The 18,506-nt window shown below is 51.1% G+C and overlaps 1 long non-coding RNA gene across 1 annotated transcript in view; it reads left to right on the top strand.

Moving 5' to 3' along the window:
• Positions 1 to 323: 323 nt before the first annotated feature.
• LOC122232458 overlaps positions 324 to 18,506 on the top strand; it is a 43,852-nt gene continuing 25,669 nt past the window's right edge. Inside the window, exons 1-2 of the long non-coding RNA XR_006209800.1 lie at positions 324 to 2,935; positions 3,966 to 4,162. This is a non-coding gene — a long non-coding RNA (uncharacterized LOC122232458). The remainder of the gene's footprint in view (positions 2,936 to 3,965; positions 4,163 to 18,506) is intronic.

Raw genomic sequence — 18,506 nt, forward strand, 5'->3', positions numbered from 1 at the left:
TGGTTAGTCCCTCCCCATGAGCAGAACTTCAGGTGCTACACCTGTAAGTCAACATGGTTCAGTGGAAGTGTGTGTATTTTATAAGAATATGTATCTTGAGGGGCGCCTGGGTGGCTTGGTCGGTTAAGCGTCCGACTTCGGCTCAGGTCATGATCTCACGGTCCGTGAGTTCGAGCCCCACGTCGGGCTTTGTGCTGACAGCTCAGAGCCTGGAGCCTGTTTCAGATTCTGTGTCTCCCTCTCTCTCTGCCCCTCCCCTGTTCATGCTCTGTCTCTCTCTCTCTCAAAAATAAATAAACGTTAAAAAAAATTTTTTTTTTTTAAAAAGAATATGTATCTTGTGCACCGGCCAGGGATTTGGTTGGTCAGGTGCCTGAAAAGAAAATGCTAAGAAGAAGGGAGACAAGGGAGGCCTGAGCTAGGGGCGTGCGGATTGTTTTATGGGAGTGGACGCAAAGTGTGTGGGTCTTTTATGTTCACGCTCATGCTTGTCAGCACCCACCACAGAGGATGCACTCGACAACCAGGTGGACAGCATGATGCCCTGTGGAGGTCAGCCTCGTCCTCAGCCATCCCGGGGCTTGCATGGTGAGCGCCTGCGCAGGGTAGCCGTGGTGACGGATGGAGGCTAAGCAGGGGCCCACCAGTGCGAGCTCCCTCTCAGGACGGTCTGGCCACTGCCACTGCTGACTGATACAGGCCCTGAGCCCTTGACCAGCCAGCTGCTGGCCAGAAGTTGATTACATCGGGCCCCCCCACGCTGGAAGGAGGAGCGAATCCTCCCTCTGGGGCTTTTTCCCTAATCTAGTGTTAATCTGAGGGTTTACAGAGTGCCTGATGTATTTACGTGGGCTGCCTCGTAACATCACCTCAGATCAAGAGGCCCGTTTTACGGCAAAGGAAGTGCTGCAACATTGGGTGCGTGATGATGGGACCCACTGGTCTGGCATGTACCAAATCGCGGGAAGCATCCGGCTTCATAGAATGATGGCTTGCTTTGCAAAAGCTCAGCTAAGGCCCCAGCTCGAGGATGATGCCCAGGCTGGGCGCGGTCACCGGAATGTAGCTGACCTGTGGTGCTGTGTCCCCAGTTGCTGGAATACACAGGAATCAAGGGGGGGTGTGGGCTCAGTCCCTCTGACCACCACTCTCAGTGCTCCCCTCGCATCAGGTGAGAGGAGGTCTGGAACTCAAGCCTGGCAATGTCAGAAAATGGGCCCTTGCAGCAACCGTCGCCTGACAAGGCCAAGTCAACTGAGGGCCCAGAGCCCTCGGATGTGGGCCTGACTCAACCCATCAGGCACACAACCTAGACTAGCTGGCAAGAAAATCTAGAATAGGTGGTGGAGAAGGAAGGTAACGAGCAGTAATTTCAGCCTCGACTTGCTGTCCCGGTGAAGGGTGGTGGCTCATCCCTCTGTCCTGTGTCCTTTCACTAGCTCATGGCTGGCCACTACCTTGAAGACTGTGTGACAGAATGGACTTACTGTGGGGCAGAAGTGGGTTGGAGAGGTGCAAGGGGCAGACCAGGGTAGACTATTTGGGTGCCCTGCGTCGCATCCTCCTTGTCACCCTCTGATTTCAGCTGCAGCCATGGGAGATGTTCTTTGTGAGCTTTGACTCATTTTGACGGCACCCCCAATTGCAGCACAGGGAGTGCATCATCCTGATGTCTTTTCTAGGGCCTTCTTCAAAGCCACAGGGGTCTGTTTGGCTTGCATGGCTCAAATGCAGCCCAAAGTTAGGGGAGTTTAATGGCCCTGGGACAATCCTCAACAATGAAGGATGGGGAGCCACTGGATAGATGCCCCCACCGCACGTGCCCTACCCGAGGGATAAATGCCCAGCCTTACATCTTTTGGTTGGACAATTCTGGGAGGCATTCCCTGTGCCTCTCAGGAGATTCCCAGTGTAAGGGAGCCCCCACTGCTCACAGCAGTGACTTTGATGTTGGACCTCATATTGATTTTCCTCCTTTGCTCTCTCACAGTCCTCCGTTCCTCATTCCTATTTCCTGAGACCACCTCCCAGTTAAACCACCTGCACCTGAGTCCTTGTCTCAGGCTCTGCTTCTGGGAGAATCCAAACTAAGACCAGAAGAGAGTCCAGAGTTCACTCTGCACTTAACAGGCTTAAGAGACATTTTGTTTCCAGGCAGTGACCACATGACTATTGGAGATGTAGATTTATATAGAAAACCCAGGTTTAAAGTGACCAGTGGAAGAGAAGCACCCTTTTAAGGCAGTGGTTTTCAGCCAGGGGCCATTTTGCCCATAGAGGCCATTTGACAAAGCCCGAGGACGTTTTGGTTGTCACAATGATGGGTGGGGAAGGGTAGAGAGAAGTCAGATGCTGCTCCAGGCATTTAGTGAGTAGAGGTCAGGGATGCTGCTAAACATCCAACAATGTACAAGTCAAGTCCTCATAACAAAGAATGACCCAGCCCCAGTTGTCAATAGTGTTCTAAGGAGATTGCAAAGGGGCAGCCGAAGCAGCAGGAAGAAAACTGGGAGGGAGTGGTGACAGCCAGAGTTGCCCGGGGGCTAGAAGGGCCAGCCGGCCAATGCTGTAGGCGGTCAGGGGAGGGAGGGACCAATAATTGTCTATCTAGTGTAGATAGGACCTTCGTCCAGGCAGTTTCCTCAGCTGAGGTGCACAAGTCTGTTGGTGTGGAGGAAGGCATGAGGGAAAGGCAGTGAGGACAAGGACAGACCTTCCTCAGGAGCTCGGAGGTGAACGAAAGGAAGGGCTGCTGAGACTGGCTGGAAGGAGCAGTAGAGTGGAGGAAGAGTTTGAAAAGATCCTGGAAAGACAAATGTCATCTGTATTTGATGATCAGGAACCATGGGGACACAGGGACGGGGGCGACTGATGGTAGAGCCCCTGGACATCCGTGCTGCCAAACCCCAGAACACAGGACACTAACTCGGGTCAGGTAAGGAAAACCTTCCTCTGAAGCTGGACGCAGGAGGGCATGGGAACAGTTACACAGGCAGCTGTGGGGGAGAGAGTGTAGACTGTCCAGGGGTTAACCCCGGGCCTTTTGGTTCTTCCAAAGTCTAGGAAAAGCTGTCTGCAGGGTGTGAGGGGAGAGGTGCAGGGTGGGAACCTTTTTAAGGACTCCCTGATGATAGATTATGTATGGTTGTTGATCGTATTGCGACTGGTATCGCTCTGCTCTCCCGAAAGAGTCTCCTTGGGAAGTCTGTCCTTTTTATTGCCTGGTGTGTTCCTGAGGCTATTGTGGACACTCAGGTCTCCCCTGAGATACTGGCGGCCACTCCTCTGCAGAATGCCTGCAGAGATCCAGAGTTCTCTCCCGAGAGGTTTGTGGACTTGGGGCATTTAAGCGTTGGGGTCACCTCTGCCTCCTGGTTTCTGTGTCTGTATGGGCTCTCTCTGCCACGGCTTCAAACTTGGACATGAAGCCCTTCTCTCAGTTCTGCGGAACCACCTCACGCCAAACGTTTGGCTTGTGGCCGGGCCTGGGGTCATGCAGTGCCCACCCTCGAGCCATGTTGTGAGCCCTCTTCCTCTTCCCTTCCCTGCCCCTCATGTGTTCCCTGCAAATCGTCCGCATCCCCGCATCCTTCTCCCCCTGTTTACTCAGCCCTCCCAAGCTCCCCGCCCCTGACCCAGACCGTCATGGTGTACCGCAGACAAGAAGGCTTTCTGTTAGATTCATCCTCTAACAGAAGGTGGTTCTGGTTGAACTGCGTGAAAATGTGCTTTTCCCATAAGACTACAGATTCGGCAGCTAGGGTTTGGGCGCACAAACCCGGTGCAGCTACTCACTAGAAACCAGAAGGCCCCCCTCTCTGAGGTCATAGACTCACCTTGCAAGGTATCAGCTCCTCCAGGGAGAGTGTGGGGAGGAGTGAAAAGGCAGAGTTAAGCTAGAGGTGTATAGAAGGCCCAACTGGGACAATGTCCCAACCCACCCCCTCCTCATTTTGTCTCCTGAGGGCCAGCTGAGAGGTCAGAAGGCCCAGCGACTGGGACTTGTTCCTCTGCTTGTCAACCTTGTGATCTTCGGCCTCCATGTTCTCAAGGAGAATGAGGGAGCAAAAGATTTAATGAAAGAGGATCTGTGAATACGTGCCTCAGAGTAGCTACTGTTCTGGATGCCACATTCCCTCCACTTCTGCAACAAGAAAAAGATGTGAGTCTTGATTCTTGTCTGGGTGCTCAGAATCAGTGAAACGTTTGGTGGCCCTCCATAGTTCCTTCGGTGCTGGTCGGTCAGTCTGCAGCCCGTACCGTCCCTCACCATGCGGTCTGTATTTATTTTGGAAGTTAAAATGAATTCATATTTCATTAACAAACTTTTCTGTATTTTTATCTGTCATGAGGAAATTGCTGCTGCCTCCCCGCAACCCACACACCAATCAGGGCCAGACCCTCTCTCATCAAAGGGCCGATTTTAGGGCTCCTGGTGCAATTTTGGAAGCTCCCAGCAGGGGGCAGCCTAGCTCTTCTCCGTCTCCCACTTGGTGGTGAAGGGCTGGCTGCTGCCTGGAGATTTCTAGGGTTTGGCAGACTCTTGACCGTGACCCACGTTGGCCATGCGTTTTTACATCAGTATAGGGTTGCACACATGTATAATTTGCTAAGCAATACTTCCCCTTCCTACACGGGTGCATTCTGATCTATTTCTAGTTTGTTCAGTTCTGCTGGAGATTTGGTCATTTTAAAAATGCTGCTCACACCCACCAATAGATGGAGATCTGTACTCTGAGACCCACGGGGAGGCTAAGCCTGGGGAGTGGGGATGGGATGGGGGAGATTTGGGGACCCCTAGGATAGGATCTCTCAGTACAGTGGTTAAAGGTGTGGGTTTGGGAGCCAGGCTGCCGCGTGGAATCCCAGCTCTGCCCTTTCCATCTGTGGCCAGGACCACATACTCCACCCCTCGGTGCTCAGTAAAGGACAGCTCCTGTTATAATCACAGCTCCTTATCCATGCGGAAACAAGGATGTTTTTAGCGTCTGGTGGATTCACTCACCCAACATGTGTTGACACGGGTTACTGAAGATAACTGAGCAGAAGGCTCCGGGCCTGGCAGAGGTGGTTGAGAAACACACAGCCGGTTACAACAGATGTGACAAGGGCGTAGGTGGTGATTAGTGCCGTGCCCTCTGGGAGCACATGGGTACCCAGAGGACTCCTTAGCTCAGCAGCCCTCCAATTATGGTCCCCAGACCGGCGGCGGCAGCTTCAGCAGCAACAGAACCTGGAAACTTCTGGAAACTTGTTAGAAACGCAAAGTCCCCAGGGCACCCGGGTGGCTCAGTTGGTTGAACGTCTGACTTCGCCTCAGGTCATGATCTCACAGCGTTCTAGTTCAAGCCCCACGGTGCAAAGCCCACTTGGATCCTCTGCCCCCACCCCCACTTGTGCTGTATCTCTCTTAAAAATAAACAAACAAAGAAATGCAAAGTCTTGGGCCTTAGCCCAGGTGTATAAAATCAGAAACTGAAGGTGGGCCCGGCTATTTTTTTTAATTAAAAACAATTTTTTAAATGTTCATTCATTTTTGAGAGACAGAACGTGAGCGGGGGAGGGGAAGAAAGGGGGGGGAGACACAGAACCCGAAGCGGGCTCCAGGCTCCTAGCACAGAGCCTGATGAGGGGCTTGAACCCACGAACCGTGAGATCGTGACCTGAGCCGAAGTTGGACGCTTAACCAGCTGAGCCACCCAGGTACTCCCCACCCCACTGGATCCCCTGGCTATCTGTTTTAATAAGCCCTCCCAGTGATGCTGGTGCACACCCAGTTTGAGAATGACTGCCAGCAGCTACCAGACTGCTGCACTTGAGGTTGTCTGGGGACATCCACTACCAGTGTCACCACAATGGCTGGGAGTGGGAGCCAGGCATCACAAGTTTTTAAAAAGATTCCCAGATGATTCCAGGGTGCAGCAAAGTAGGGGAACCACTGCCCCAACCCACACCTGGGTGGAGGGTGGAGGAGGGGGCATCTGAGAAAACTTCCTAGAGGTGGTGTCAGAGAGGCAGAAACCTTAAATGCAATGGGGGCTGTGAGCCAACGTGGGTTAGAGGGGAATGTGGAGGGTGAGGGGGTTGCTGGTGCCCACAGAAGGTTCTAAAGGACTTTAATCTAGTGCTGTAGAAGCTGGGCTCTGGACGCAGGCCATCTGGGTGTGAATCATGCTGCACCCAGACTCTCTGGTGGGGCTGCAGACAAGTCCTTTAACCTCGCTGTACCTTATCCACGTGGGGTTTTGTGAGGATTAAGCACACATATAAGAAATGTTCCGATCACTTCTTGGCCTTTTGGCTAAGATCAAGTGAAGAAATGTTCCTTATAAAAAAACAAACACAAGAAATGTTCCTTATTACTGTTGGGATGGGGCTATAATTATAAGTTGAGCTAGAGGCCCAGACACGAGCCAGAGTATCTCAGGAGAGGACACTAGAGAGTTGGGGGGGACAAAGCCACGGGGGCTTTACCTCCACACTCTGGGTCTGAAGGCTCTGGGGAGCCATGTGGAGATGTGTGTGGGGAATGTACTAGAGAACAGCATGGCTAGAGGAGTGTGGGCAGGGAGGGGGCGCGTCGCCCTGAGGCAGGTCAGAGTGATGGTGGCCTGCCTGGCAGAGAGGGGCAATAGGGGGGCTCCTGAGATGGTGAAACGGACCTGGAGGTGAGGACGTGTCCCATTCTGGGCCAAAGTGGGTGGTCTGTGTGCTGAGTTGGGGCGCCCCCCTCTTCACACTCAGCTCCATCCAGCCCCAGGTTTTCTTGTCATTCTGTAGACCTGGTGGGTGAGGGGTCCTGAGGGGGGCCTTTCCCTGCTCCTCTTCCCACCGCCCCCTTCCCCACAAGCGCACTCTTCCTGGGAATAGCTGAGCGGTTTGCATTTTGGAGCCATTGCTTGGTTGAGGGCCTTGAAGGCCCATCCAGGGAGGCGCACTCCTTGCACTCAAATGTGTCACGCGTGTTCCCACCTCTAGGCCTTGTCCACGCCTCCGCCTTTCTCCCATCTCTCAGAATTCTGCCTTCCATCCACCCCCTTCTCCACACACACACACACACACACTCCAAGCCTCGCCTGCTTGAAGCGTCCTGACCACAGCTACTGTCCTGGGAAGGACGGCGGTTTTCTCACTCTATCATCAGTGCTGAGCCGTATTGTAGCAGCTGAAATACGAGCTCCCAAGGAGGCTGAAGAGGGTCTCCATGCCTCCGCCCCTCCCAGGATGCCTGGCCCAGTGTTTGGCCGAGAAGATATGGGGGGTAAGCCTCCCTCATTGGGTTGGGAGGGAAACACTGAATTCAATCTGAGAATTAGACGATCAGAATTGTCAGCTGGGGCCTTGGCCCCTGAGGGGGTTCAGTGGGCGAGAACAGAGGGCAGAAACTTCTCACAGTGTCGACCTCCCTGGGGTCTCAAGGGGGTTAGGTGCATCCCTCTCCTTTCTGTGATGGGGTCCCTCCTTCATCCTGCAGTGAGGGGTGGTGACAGTGGGGCCCTCTCTGCACCCTTGCCCAGGCCTGCTGAGGCGGCTTCTCCCAGCACCTGGTGGTGAGGGTGAAAGAGCGGCCAGCACCGAGTGAAGGGCACGACCAGGGGCAGCTCAGGTAAGACCACTTAGCCTCTAAGGAGGCTGTGTGCCTGGGGTCATGGGGTGCTGCCCAAGAGGCACCAGAAATATCAAGATGAAAGCCCCAGAAGCAATAGGAGGACTGAATTGTGTCACACAGATGCTAATGCCTGGGGGTGGGGGTGGGGCCGTAAGGACTGAGAGCTCAGACCCAGACGAACCCCAGGTTTGTTCACCAGCTGAGGGTAGTGAGCAATGCAGGCAACTGAACCTCTCTAGATCTCAGTTTCCTCATCTGCTAAGTGGGGTCACAATAGTACCTGTTACTCAAGTGATTAAAACTTCAGTTACAGGGGCGCCTGGGTGGCTCAGTCAGTTAAGCGTCCGACTTCGGCTCAGGTCATGATCTCACGGTCTGTGAGTTCGAGCCCCGCGTCGGGGTCTATGCTGACCGCTCAGAGCCTGGAGCCTGTTTCAAATTCTGTGTCTCCCTCTCTCTCTGCCCCTCCCCCGTTCATGCTCTGTCTCTCTCCGTCTCAAAAATAAATAAACGTTAAAAAAAAATTAAAAAAAACCACTTCAGTTATATAGATTCAAATATATGATACAGTGATTAAGTGATATAAGTGATACAGTATGTAGAGTCCTTTAGCAAAGTGTCTGGCACCGAGCAAGCTCTGAGAGGTGCAAACTGTTACTATTGCTGCTGTTTTGCTTGGTCGTGAATGGTTATAATTCAGGAAAAGGTGAATCCACTGAATGATCCCGAGTGGCCTGAGATGGGACTCGGAGGATGGGTCAGCCAAGAGAGAGGAAGGACTAACCAGCGGGAGGGAGCAAAATGTTCTGATTGTCTAGAAGAAAGGAACGTGGTTGTTGGGATGTAAGTTTAATGTCATTCAGCAGCATTCTAGAATTATTAAACAGATGGGTTGGGAGCACTATACGAAAAACCATGCTTTTCCAGGACTAATTCATTAAATTACGTCAAACCAAACTCTCAGTGACTTTAATTACCAAAGGATTCTTTTTTTTTCCATTCACTCAACATATTTATTGTCAGCCTGTTAGGAAAAGCACAGCATATCTTGGCAAGGCACTGAATGAGGTTTCCCATGCTTTCCATGTGGACATGAGAGAGGAATGTGAGCAGGGTGGTGGCTGGTTAGTGAGGTCTATAGCGATATGAACATTTTCCCCCAAGAACTGGATGAGTGGCTGGACATCACCCTGGAGAGCTGGCCCGGCTGGCAGGCCCCAGGGCTCTCGTCCAGTCACTGAAGTGTCAGAGGCACACATGGTGGGGAGGATGGGCCGATAGAGTACATAGTTGGCACTTCAGGATTCAGCTAATTAAGAGCAAAACATAATCGGGGCGCCCGAGTAGCTCAGTCGGTAAAGCGTCCGACTGGGCTCAGGTCATGATCTCGCGGTTCGTGGGTTTGAGCCCCCATCAGGCTCTGTGTGGACAGCTCAGGGCCTGGAGCCTGCTTCGGATTCTGTGTCTCCCTCTCTCTCTGCCCCTCCCCTGCTCACTCTCTGTCTCTCTCTCTCAAAAATGAATAAACATTAAAAAAAATTAAGAGCAAAACATTATAGGATAGCAGGGAAGTCATACAGTAAATTTTTTTTTTCTTACAATGGAAGTAAAATAAACTCATGGTAGAAAGCTTGGAAAACATAAAAGACCATAAAGAAGTAACTAACAGACACCTGTACTTCTCCCCGAATGGCACAGTTTAATAGCGTGAGCAAGGAGAAGGATGAGAATGGAATTTGGGTGATGTTTAAGATGGTCAGTTCAGGACTGTCGCACCTAGAAAAGGGTTTGTGCTGTATCAGCCTTTGCCAGGTGGACAGGCTGTCAGGAAGACTGGAGGCTGGCCCACGTTGCTCAGGCAGTAGAGCCAGCGCTCAGAGGCCCTGCGGGTAGATCTTAGCTCCCCGAGAAGGAAGTAGCTCCGCCCACCGACGGACTCCCAGCCCTGGAGGGGAGGGGCTCCTATTCACCTGGAGCGTTGGAGGGCAAGCTGGTTCTTAGCCTGTTTCCTCTCCTCTCCGAATGTGACTGAAGACGCCCCCTGCCCTGCTATGGTTCCTTTCCACTCAAACATTCATGTATCTGGCTGTGCAGACGTGGAGGCAAAAAGAAGCGCATTCAGTCACTGCCAAGGGAAACGAGCATGTTGCAAAACAGCGTGCTCTCAATTTTGTTAGAAGTATACAGTTAAGCATAAATTCATTGAAAAGTAATGGCAAGAAAATATTAAAGCTCCTGTGGGAGATGCTTTTCATCTTTTAGGCTCTTTTGATTTTTCCAAGTTTTCTACAATTGACTTATTTTAAAATCCAATTAATGTCATAGTAAAGTAAATGTGTCTTACAAGTGAGGATACTTTTTTTTACTGAAACAATAGACCAGGGAGTTGGGGGTGGGGGGGGGGGTTGGAGCATCGTCTAGACAGCTATGTAGGGTGGGGTTCATTGTGGAGGAATTGAACATCAGGAGGAACTGTTTAGGTTGGTTTACTCATTGCAATAGCAATGATAGTGACCTTATTTGCTGACCCAAACTCAGGACTGATAATCTGACAGATAACAGCATATTTGTGGGATCAAGAGGACACAATACTGTAATCAAAGATGCAGCATTCCTGCAGAATCAGTGTTACAACAGGGAGACTCACAGGATTCTCAAGGGATTGGCATTCATTTGCTCGCTCATTCATTCATTCATTCATTTAGTTGTGTGACATTTCTTAAGCTCTTGCCATATGGCACACTGTGCTGTGTACCTGAGGCAAGCGGGTCTTTGGGGGAGCTGGGTACAGGACATGCCACAAGATGAAGGTAAAATGGCCAGTTAGTGGGTCCCAGCACATCCAGGCGAGAGGCTCTGAGTCTCAGAAATAGGAGTGGTGAGAATGGAAATTCCAGTGGTATTTCCAGATTGTCTTTGCAACCCACAGTTGCACTATGGGTCTTTTTCAGCACCCTAAACAGGACAGAGAACACAGGAGGCACTCAACAGACATTTGGTAGTTAACGGGAGAGAATGTTACTATGGTGGGAGGAGGGCTTGAATCGAACCCCAGACGATGGATAGTTATTTATTTATTGACTTTGCAAACTCTTCATTGCAGTAAGTATACCCTGAATGTTGACCATGTGCCAGCCCTACTGCTCTGAGCTGAAGCTGCCAAGATGAGACATAGTTGTTGTTTTTTTTTTTTAAGTATATTTATTTCTTTTGAGAGAGAGAGAGCTCACGAGAGCACAGGAGGGGCAGAAAGAGGAAGAGAGAGAATCCCAAGCAGGCTCCGCACTATAAGTGAGCCACTCGGGTGCCCCGAGACATAGTTTTCATCCTAGAGGAATTCACAGCGTGACAGTCTGACTGGGGAGAGAGACACAACTGTAACCAGTGAAAGTGCTTATATGAGACCAATATAAGGTGAATCTAGATAAAGGTATAATTAGTACCTTTAGGCATAATTAAAAGCTAATTAGTCAAAGGCACCACTAAAGAGGAAATGGCATTTGAGTTCTAGGATGGTCCGGGTGGGAATGGAGTGGAAGGAATTCCTAGCATATGGAAAAATATTAAGGTACAAGGTACAGTCCAGGAATGGCAAGGTCCTTCTCAGCCTGCTTTATGAGTGCATTTACTTCTGTCCATCCCTACAGGGCAGCCGTACAAATCTGTAGGGCTGGTGCTGAACCGGTCTTGCCCTTCTCTCAGAACTGCTCTACCCCCATCTAAATTGCAACAAGACATACATATCTGCCCATCAGGCTGGAGTTGATTGGTCCAGGGATGGATTGTGACCAAACTGGACCACTCAGAGTTCTTCCTGGGAATTTGGAGTTGGGACACTAGATCCCACGGCCAGTCTCCTTGGCCTCTTGCCGTCAATGTGAATTTGAGAGTTATGGAGCCCTGGGGGAGGCCCTAGCAATGTAGGCACAAGGCCATATGTTTTTATAAAATTTGCAGAAGTAAGATAATTTTCAATGCAATTAGTTAAGTCTACTATCTCTTTCCTTTCTGAGCCCCCTCTGTCACTCCTTCTCATGATGGATGGTGTTGGAGTGGCTCTGGGCATTTGGGGATCTAGCTAAGGGGAAGTCGAGTTGAAGGTGCATTTAGTTAGGATTAAGTGGGATTTATTTATGTGATTTGCAGCCACTTACACTCTAGTTCCTGTAGAAATGGCTCGCTATGAGCATCAAGACACGTGGGTACAGGACCCGAGGTGGTATTGCAATGTAAGCCTGTCCTCTGAAGCTGGCCTATGCACGTGTGGGTAATTCAGGAGAAATAAGGTTTGAAACGATGGGTTCTTCTGGTCATCAAATACATAAAATTAGAAACTTTTTGGTTTTATTAATTCCTATTCAAAATGGAATTGCAATCCTATAATTGACAAAAGTTCTCTCCTTGCTCGAACTCTACTCAGCCTCAACGGGGCCCTGACTTTTGAGCTTCTATGTTTTTCTTTGCATGGTCCAAGAATCCTGCTTAGTCTATTGAGCCAGAATGCCCCAGCCTCCAGATCTGGTCGCCCTCATCATCTGCTAGCACCCAGGTGATGTGTGATCACCCTGGCCTGCCCTCAGCAAGTCCTGTGAGGTCAGCTTAGCCAGAATCCCTTCTCACCCTTGATGTTTCCTCTGAATGATTTTCCGCTCACTGACCCTCATCCTGCTCGATCTATCTCCTCTACTACAGAACCCCATTGTAAAACCCCCTTTTTAGAGAGAGAGAGGGCACAAGTGGGCAAAGGGCAGAGAAAGAGAGAGAATCCCAGAGGGGCAGAGGGAAGGAAAGAGAAAGAGGGGGAGAGAGAAAGACAGAGAGAAGAACAGGGTTTACCTGATGCAGGGCTCAAGCTCACCTGAAGCAGAGCTTGAATTCACTGATGTGAGACTCATGAATCTCATGAACCACGACATCATGACCTGAGCCAAAAAGAGTCAGATGCTTAACCAACTGAGCCACATAGGCACCCCTAATTTTTTTAACATAATACACACTGTACTTTTGTATTAAAGTGGGAGTCCCATGAAACTGAATTTATTAGAATTTTTGTGTTTACATTTCTCGCCGATTTGAACAAGAAAACTTGTGATGCCTTGAATTTTCATAGCTCACGTACAAAAAGAAACTGATAGAAATTTTCCCGGATTTCCCAACAATCCTAAACATTTACATGACAATAGCAATAGTAATTTATGACCGGGAACATTTTCTAAACTAACCATAATAGAGAAACAAATTTGGATCAACTATATTAGAGGAAATACTAGAATAGTCTTCCATTTTCTCTATGGAAGAACATCACAGAACTGTCCCAAGTGGAGGTAATCAAAGAGTATGCAGCCAAAAAATATATAGAAGAAAAATATAGTAAAGGTGGGTTGGGCTCCACATTCATTAAGATGTTATGTTATTTTTCTGGACTTTGTGATATTTTTGGTATTTCTTAGCTTTTTAACATTTGTAATTTGCTGTGCTTTCTTGTATCATTGTAGATAGATTTTCAGATTTGGACTAATTTTGTGTTTATCATTTTGTATTCTTCTTCTTCAGTCAAATGCTCTACCCCTGAGCTATACCCCCCTCTGCTTGTATTCTTCTTCTTACATAGTCCCTGCCCACCTCACCCTGCTTCTGCCCCCCCCACCCCCACCCCAAACGCAGTATAAGCTTCAGGCCCCTCTGTCCCTGTCCTGTGCCTCTATGACTCGCTCACTCTCTTTGGGCCTCTGTGTCTTTCCTCCCGGTCAGGGTTGGTCCCCTGACCTTCCACCAGCCTTTCTTCCAAGGAGTATTAGAGGTGAGCTGGTTAATCCTGCCATCATCCCTCCTGCCTGCAGAGAGGCAAAGCATCCGTTATTACATTTGATCCTTACTGCAATCCGTGAGGGGGAAAAAAAAAGTCTTTTTATGATGGGAATGTTGAAATTTACACGAAAATAGGTGACATAACCACAGCCTCTAGGGCAGGCTTGGTGAGGTCTGGTGGCTCTGGGCTGGGCAATGGAGGAGCCAGAAGATAAGTCTCTGCAGTCCGAATCCTTTCTCCATGCTGCCCCCACGCTTCTTGAGGACGTTTGACACTATGATTATGTGGTCATGTCCGCACCCATCCGCCAGGCTGGGAGATGGGCAGAGCGTCCAACCCACGGGCGGGACCGGGTTGGAACAGCCTCAGAACATGAAATGGGACCTTGGCTACCTCTCCTGGGGCCTCCTTCCTCCTGGAAGGCAGGCCTGGGGGCTGGCAGGGGCGGCATCAGAATCGCTGGGGGAGTTCTTTCCCCAGTCATGTTCTGTGCACCTCTCCCAGCCTATTCTGATACCAGCTGGAGGACAGACAGGACAGGCACGTTTGGGAAACTTCCAGGCAAATCTGATACCCACCCAATTTCAGGGTGGGAACTAGGCCAGAGGGGCTCGTGAGAGTAACCAGGAGTCCACGGAGGCCCAGGTCTGCTCACCGCTGTACAGAGCCATCTACTCCTAGGGGAACGCGGAGCCAGACTTCCTGGGCTGAGTCCCTGACCCACCCTAGTCTTTTGACCCTGACAAGTCGCTTGACCCTGGAATCTGCCTGCTTCTCTGTGATATGGAAATAACTGGGGTACCTTACCTGAGATGTGACCATGCGGGTGATGCCCCTGCACAGAATTGACGCATACAGCTCAGAAATGTCAGCCACCGTGGTTACTTCCTACACTGACATCAACCAAGCGGGAAGGGAGAGGTAGACAGTGTTCCCTTATCCAAGGCCCGAGCTGGTGACAGGCTTCCTTCCCTCCTCCACACAGAGGAGGCTGGAGGCCAGCCGCCAAACCCCAGGGACTCATCCTGAAATCCAGCCCAGGCCAGCAGTATCTCCTTTATCTCCTTTCGGCTCAGCAGCCCGGCAGCCCGGACCACCCTCTTTTGTCTGGGGCTGGGGAGACCGGTTTGGGGAAATAGTCTCTGGTATCCCCCATTCCCAGCTCCTTCTTCAGGCAGCTGGGGGGTTGGGGGGAGGGTTGTCCTGGGAAGGAGGGAGCCTGCAGACCAGCTTGCTTTTTCAGCAGGAACAGGTGGGCAGCTGGACTAGCGAAGGACGAAGGACGGGGAAGGGCTGGGGGCTGGGATAGCACTGCTGTGAAGGAGGCCATTCTCCGCGGGCTCCCTGGCCTCCCTTCTCTCCTCTCTGGCCACCCCGATCCCCAGGGTGCTCAGGCCCTCACACTACTAGTAAACTCACTTCTTGAAGGTTTTGAGGACCGAACGCATTTCGTTTCAGGGCAATGCCCTATAGTGACTTTCTTCAAACGTTCTTACAAAGTGCTCAGGCTCAGACTGGAGAGAGGCTGAGGTCTTCGCCTCCTCCTCAAGGACCCCTGTGGCCGTCAGGGCCAGGGAAGCCTGTTCAAGAAGCCCAGCCATTCAACAAGGGAGGGCTTCCTCAGCTGGAGGCTTGGTCTACTGCCTTTTCCTCCTGAAGCCAGTCAAGGCAGAGTCAGCACTAGAACTCAGTACTCTGTCCCCCAACTCCTATTAGGCTCTTGGCAAATGGGCAGTGGGGACTGGGGAAGGGCCTTCCTCGAAGCCCATGCCACCAGGCAGGCTTCTGGCCTGCGGGGCCCTCCAGGATGCTTGGGCAAGGGCTGAGTGCCACAGCCTGTCTATGCCAAACCCTGGGCTCCTTCTCTGGAAGTTTCTGTTCTCTGGTCCTGGGAGCTGGGGGGATGGGAACAAAGATGAAAGTCTGACCCCAGCTCTCCTGCCTCCCCAGCCCAGGGATCAGGATAGACAGGGAGTGCTTTTGAGGCAGCTCCCAGAGCCCCACTGAGCTGATGAGGGAGCTGATGATGTCCCTACCCTCACTCCCTCTCTCTCTTCCCGTGGAATGCCCCCTAGGCGTCCCCCCATGCTGCCCCCACTCCCGACAGGCCAGCACCTCTGAAATTAATCCTAGCCTAATTGGATGGGACACAGGGCCACCACAGCAGCCATTTGGTAAGTGCCGCTAAGGAGATGGCCCTGCCCAAGATTAGATCAAACAAATCCAAAGTTTGAAGGCCCTGGCTGAGCCCCTTCCAGTAATTTAAGCCATTGGACCCAAACAGTCCTGCTTGCGGTATTCTCTTGCTCTCCCCTCGGGTCTGTCTGATGGCTCCTTGCAAGCAGTCAGAAGAAACAGTTTTGATGTACATATGACCAAATGGAGGAGCTTAAAACAGAGCCAAGAGAAAAGAAGTCAGAATGAGATCCGTAACACAACCCAGTTACATTAATTAAAATTACATGTGGCCCAAACAAGAACGTACATGTGTCAAAACTACGAAACCTGTTAGGAAGGGGCCCTTCAGGTTCCACCTGAATCAGGTGGAAAAAAGAAGAAAGATGAGGGAGTGGGGCCCACAGGAGATGGGAGAACAGAGAGGGGAGGAAGGGAGGCAGGGAGATAGAAGGAAAGGGAGGAAGGGAAGGATGAAGAGAGGGAGGGAGGGGGAGGGAAGGAGAGGGAAGGAGAAAAGGGAGATAGGGAGAGGGAGGCAGGGAAGGAAGGAGGCAGAAGGAGGGAGAGAGGGAAGGAGAGGGGGGAAGGAACACTTTACAAATCACCTCTAAATGTTTTTTTCTGGGAATAAAGTTTGGATTTACTTAATATGCATATTTTTCCATGTAAAAACATTAAGCCTGTTCAATTTTCAAAAATGGGAAATGCATTGATTTATAATTTCTTAAGGACGTACTTTTCCCCCCTTTTGTCCAAAAGCCATTTTAAAGCTTGCAGAACAAAGGACAAAGGACAGGTACAATGTTGTCTTTAAAATGTAGTTTAAAACAGAAAAAGAAGTATCTCTCTGGGTAAATGGAGGGAATGGTTCATCGAGGAGCCTGTCGGGACCACAGGTATCAGTGCCATTTACAAGTCCTACTAGTGAGATTTAGACTTTGAACGTGTGCAGGTACAGAATAGTGGAACCTGAACCAGGTGGAAAAAAGAAGAAACGAGAATGGAGAATTGTGTACATCTGCTCCAGAGAACTATAATGAGGGAGAGGGTTCTCGTAGCCTAAATGACTCTGATCACAGATCAGATCAAATGTGGTCAAATATATGAACCTTCACTGAGGCTTTGCATGGTTAGGTTGTAGTAAGAGTGTTAATCCAGGAGGCTCCCCGGAGGAGGTGAGTGCTAGAAGCCAGAGGCTGGTCTGGCTGGACTCTGGAAGCAAGGATGGCTGATTTGGACCCCTTGATCTGCGAGGAGACAATGGAGACCATCTTCCCAGGCACACTCCCTTAATTAGCCTTTCTTAGTACCTTTGAAAGGGTATGAGGCCAAGGGCTCAGTCTGAACCTGGAGCTGGGCATCATTCTTCACGCTCTGTGGGTGTCAGATCCCCTTTGGAGGCTCCTCTAGGGACAAGTGTTGAGGGCAGGCTGGGGCTTCCTGTTGAGCTGGCGAGGCCGGCCCGTGTGTATGCGTGTGCACGCACACGTGTGCACAGGAGGTGTCGGGGTCCAAACTTATCCAGCAAAGAGAGCCCAAGGCTGCAGTTTAGGTCACCAGAGAACATGGAGAACCAGGCCAGCAGATCCCAGGACGGGGACACAGGAGAGCAGGCTCAGGTTTGCAGAGGCCATGGTCAGCTGGGGAGGGGCCTGGGGTCTCTCACTCCAGCAGGGCCTATTAAAGGACAAGGGCTCAGGGTCCCAAGTACCTGGAGAAGTGGCCACCCCTCCCAGGGTATGAAGGGAGGTGATAGGTGTCACTGCTGGCTGGGGCTTTGGAGGAGTGGGCACGCCTCCTCCAAGGTCTGCTTATACCAGGCAGCTGCAGACAACACTGCCTTAGGGCTGGGGTGGCAGAAACACTGAAGGGAATGGGCCTGGGTACCTGAACCTCTGCGTGAAAGAGGGCTGTCCCCCGACCAGGCTTGGGATTGTGCCTTGGCCCAAAACCTGAGACATGGATTTCTATTGTGATCAAACCTCTCTATATCACAGCACCTTCCCTGGTAACCCTCCCCGTGTTACCAGGCTTGCACACACACGCCTCTTTACCCCTGTTGGGTCTGTCTTCACTAACATCTCCATGGCTGCTCCAGACACTCCAGGATGCGTGAGCCGGACTGGGTGCGGGATCCTTGTCTTCTCCTTGGGTTGCTCACACTCCCCACTGGCCTCCACCTTCTTTGAATTCCCGCCCCGCCCCCCGCAACTTCACAGTCTAGTTCGCACCCCATGTCTGCCTGGAGGCCTCCCTGAGCCCCTGAGGCCAGGTCTTTGATTGCTCTGTCCCTCCCTTTCCTGGCTGGGCAGGTGGGGAGATAGCTGAGGATGGCAGTCTCAGGTGGCACAGGGACAGCGAGTGCTAATTTTAACCAAACCCACAGGTTGTAGGCATATGCGGGAAACACGACCTCTCCTCTCGGTAACGGATTGCATTTCTCCTGGGTGTTCCTGGGCATGTGCCCCATGCACTGTGCATTCTTTCTCTCTCTCTTTCTCTCTCTCTCTCTCACACACACACACACGTTTTCAGGCCCACAAACAAGACCACAAGGCCACTTGTGCCTAAAACAGCTGAGCCATTGAGTCCACAGAGAGAACAGAACCCACTGCCCCCCACTAGTCTAACCATCTAAGGCAAGTAAGGGGAGCTATGACAGCTGGTGAGCTTGACCAGGCAGAACTATGACTCCGTGGAAGGACCCTGGGATGGTCCAGGAAGAGGGATGAGTGGAGGGGTCAGAGCTCCACCTCCAAGTCTAGGGGTCAGAAGGTGCTGGAAAGGGCCCTGGAGTCCAGGCCATGCCCTCTTCTCCCCTACCCTTTCCTCACCTGTATCTGTTTGCCTTTCTATGTTTTTATAGTTTTGATAGCTTTCTAAAAGTCACCTTCTCTGTGAAGTCTTCCC

This window comes from Panthera tigris, chromosome D3 (genome assembly GCF_018350195.1).
Source record: "Panthera tigris isolate Pti1 chromosome D3, P.tigris_Pti1_mat1.1, whole genome shotgun sequence".
NCBI lineage: Eukaryota > Metazoa > Chordata > Mammalia > Carnivora > Felidae > Panthera > Panthera tigris.